The 3,511-nt window shown below is 50.2% G+C and overlaps 1 long non-coding RNA gene across 2 annotated transcripts; it reads left to right on the forward strand.

Annotated features, from left to right (window-relative positions):
• The first annotated feature begins 1,945 nt into the window (after positions 1–1,945).
• On the forward strand, positions 1,946–3,462 carry LOC127923583 (uncharacterized). Of its 2 annotated transcripts, XR_008114777.1 has the most exons (4): positions 1,946–2,126; positions 2,382–2,597; positions 2,794–2,891; positions 3,339–3,462. It is a non-coding gene; the product is annotated as an uncharacterized LOC127923583 (long non-coding RNA). The 2 variants fall into 2 exon arrangements; XR_008114778.1 differs by lacking the exon at positions 3,339–3,462 and having other exon boundaries at positions 2,382–2,525; positions 2,794–2,929.
• Positions 3,463–3,511: the final 49 nt, after the last annotated feature.

Here is a 3,511-nt window from a genome sequence, read left to right on the forward strand (position 1 = left end):
AGAGACAGGAAACAATCACCCACAAACACACAGTGAAAACCCAGGCAGCATGATTCTCAATCAGAGACAACTAATGACACCTGCCTCTGATTGAGAACCATACTAGGCCGAAAACATAGAAATTCCCAAACCTAGACAAACAAACATAGACTACCCACCCAACTCACGCCCTGACCATACTAACTAAACACAAAACACAGAAAATAAAGGTCAGAACGTGACAGGTACAGACCACATAACATGCTGTGTGATTATTTGTGGCCTTCTACAGGCCACATCACCCTGTGAGCAGTCAGTCATGTGTACTCCTAATCTTTGGTGTTCAGTCGACTGGCAAAAGACTGGCACTAGATCAACACGATAACAGTGAAACCAGACACAATGCCAAACGGGTATTTCCCATCCTGATATCCCCATAGTGACCTCTAAGGAGTAGCCAAACGCAGTGGAAACGAGTTCAACTTAACATACATATTAGCTGATGTGCCGAACAGGAAATGAAGGTTCCAGGGTGACATTTCTTCACTCTGGACCTACGATGAATGTAGGGGTTAGCTAAACAATGCACTAGGAGATAGAATGTCAAGACTTTATGAGTCTGCGTTCTGCATGGGTCACATCCTGCTGGGTTGGAGATCGTATGGAATAACAGGAACAGGGTGGGGTTGCCCCTCGACCTTGGGTCAGTTCAGCATTTCCCCCGCTAATGGTTAAGGCTAGGATTGGGGGAGGGGAAGCAGATCCTAGATCTGTAGTAACATGTTAGAGGATGGGCCATAGAGGGACGTGGGAGTTGATTCGTCGGCCATTGACTCGTCGGTGTATTGATTGGTTGTCACACTGCAACATTCCCATTGGTTGAATGAACTGCTAATCGTCTATTTCCAATCTCTTTTCCCTGTCGTTGAACTGATTCCTTATTCAGATGCCGGCAGCTAAAATGCAGTCCTTGTGTCTCATGAAAGACTCACAGGGATAACCGACTGTAGAACATGGTTCAGCCCCGGTTCAGGCTTTGGTGTTGTGGATGTTGTAGATGTGGCAGTGAAGGAGGCTGTGTTGTGAAGGAGCATATGGTGTCCTTGTGGGTCTATTTTTAGGCCTGTATTCTCAGCATGCGGCCAGCGACGGGATGTGGAGCTTTGATGAGACGGAGCAGCCTTCAAACTGCAGCAGCAGGAAACAGTCATTTATACACTGATGCTGCTCGGCTGCCAGGGAACTGGGACTGATCTCTATCTCTTTACTGCATGTGTGTGTGTGCATGCTTGTGTGTGTGTGTGAGTGCGTGTGTGTGTGTGTGCGTAAGCGAGTGCGTGCGTGCGTGCGTGTGTGTGCATGCATGTGAGTGTGTGTGTGTGTGCGTGCGTGTGTGTGTGCGTGCGTGTGTGTGTGTGTGTGTGTGTGTGAGTGTGTGTGTGTGTGTGCAACAGTTTGCTTCTACAAACGCCCAGTGTGGTGACATTTGGAGAAGAGGTATTGATATTGATGACTGTCAGTGGTATACCTTGCTGGAGGCCAGCAGCAGGGACGGTTACTGGGAAGAGCTGAACACACAGAGAGGAAACTGAGGAGGCTAGGGTACTGTACTGTACTGAGGGAACTGAGGAAGCTAGGGTACTGTACTGTACTGAGGGAACTGAGGAGGCTAGGGTACTGTACTGAGGGAACTGAGGAGGCTAGGGTACTGTACTGAGGGAACTGAGGAGGCTAGGGTACTGTACTGAGGGAACTGAGGAAGCTAGGGTACTGTACTGAGGGAACTGAGGAGGCTAGGGTACTGTACTGTACTGAGGGAACTGAGGAGGCTAGGGTACTGTACTGAGGGAACTGAGGAGGCTAAGGTACTGTACTGAGGGAACTGACGAGGCTAGGGTACTGTACTGTACTGAGGGAACTGAGGGGGCTAGGGTACTGTACTGTACTGAGGAACTGAGGAGGCTAGGGTACTGTACTGTACTGAGGGAACTGAGGAGGCTAGGGTACTGTACTGTACTGAGGGAACTGAGGAGGCTAGGGTACTGTACTGTACTGAGGGAACTGAGGAGGCTAGGGTACTGTACTGTACTGAGGGAACTGAGGAGGCTAGGGTACTGTACTGTACTGAGGGAACTGAGGAGGCTAGGGTACTGTACTGAGGGAACTGAGGAGGCTAGGGTACTGTACTGAGGAACTGAGGAGGCTAGGGTACTGTACTGTGGGAACTGAGGAGGCTAGGGTACTGTACTGAGGGAACTGAGGAGGCTAGGGGTACTGTACTGTACTGAGGGAACTGAGGAGGCTAGGGGGTACTGTACTGTACTGAGGAACTGAGGAGGGGACTGTACTGAGGAACTGGAGGCTAGGGTACTGTACTGTACTGAGGGAACTGAGGAGGCTAGGTACTGTACTGTACTGAGGGAACTGAGGAGGCTAGGGTACTGTACTGTACTGAGGGAACTGAGGAGGCTAGGGTACTGTACTGTACTGAGGGAACTGAGGAGGCTAGGGTACTGTACTGTACTGAGGGAACTGAGGAGGCTAGGGTACTGTACTGTACTGAGGGAACTGAGGAGGCTAGGGTACTGTACTGTACTGAGGGAACTGAGGAGGCTAGGGTACTGTACTGAGGGAACTGAGGAGGCTAGGGTACTGTACTGAGGGAACTGAGGAGGCTAGGGTACTGTACTGTGGGAACTGGAGGAGGCTAGGGTACTGTACTGAGGGAACTGAGGAGGCTAGGGTACTGTACTGTACTGAGGGAACTGAGGAGGCTAGGGTACTGTACTGTACTGAGGGAACTGAGGAGGCTAGGTACTGTACTGTACTGAGGGAACTGAGGAGGCTAGGGTACTGTACTGAGGGAACTGAGGAGGCTAGGGTACTGTACTGAGGGAACTGAGGAGGCTAGGGTACTGTACTGTGGGAACTGAGGAGGCTAGGGTACTGTACTGAGGAACTGAGGAGGCTAGGGTACTGTACTGTACTGAGGGAACTGAGGAGGCTAGGGTACTGTACTGTACTGAGGGAACTGAGGAGGCTAGGGTACTGTACTGAGGGAACTGAGGAGGCTAGGGTACTGTACTGAGGGAACTGAGGAGGCTAGGGGTACTGTACTGTGGAACTGAGGAGGCTAGGGTACTGTACTGAGGGAACTGAGGAGGCTAGGGTACTGTACTGTACTGAGGGAACTGAGGAGGCTAGGGTACTGTACTGTACTGAGGGAACTGAGGAGGCTAGGGTACTGTACTGTACTGAGGGAACTGAGGAGGCTAGGTACTGTACTGAGGAACTGAGGAGGCTAGGGTACTGTACTGAGGGAACTGAGGAGGAGGTACTGAGGGAACTGAGGAGGCTAGGTACTGTACTGTACTGAGGGAAAGCAAACAAATACATGAACTAGCAGACTAGCAAATAATTAGAAGAACTTGATTTTTAATGATTTTTCCAAATGTTTGTATAGCAATGAATCTATGCAGTGACAAAGAACTTGACTTGTTTTATCAACACAGTGTGTGGCATAGAGAGAGAG

Source organism: Oncorhynchus keta, unplaced genomic scaffold (genome assembly GCF_023373465.1).
Source record: "Oncorhynchus keta strain PuntledgeMale-10-30-2019 unplaced genomic scaffold, Oket_V2 Un_contig_30117_pilon_pilon, whole genome shotgun sequence".
NCBI classification, from domain to species: Eukaryota; Metazoa; Chordata; class Actinopteri; order Salmoniformes; family Salmonidae; genus Oncorhynchus; species Oncorhynchus keta.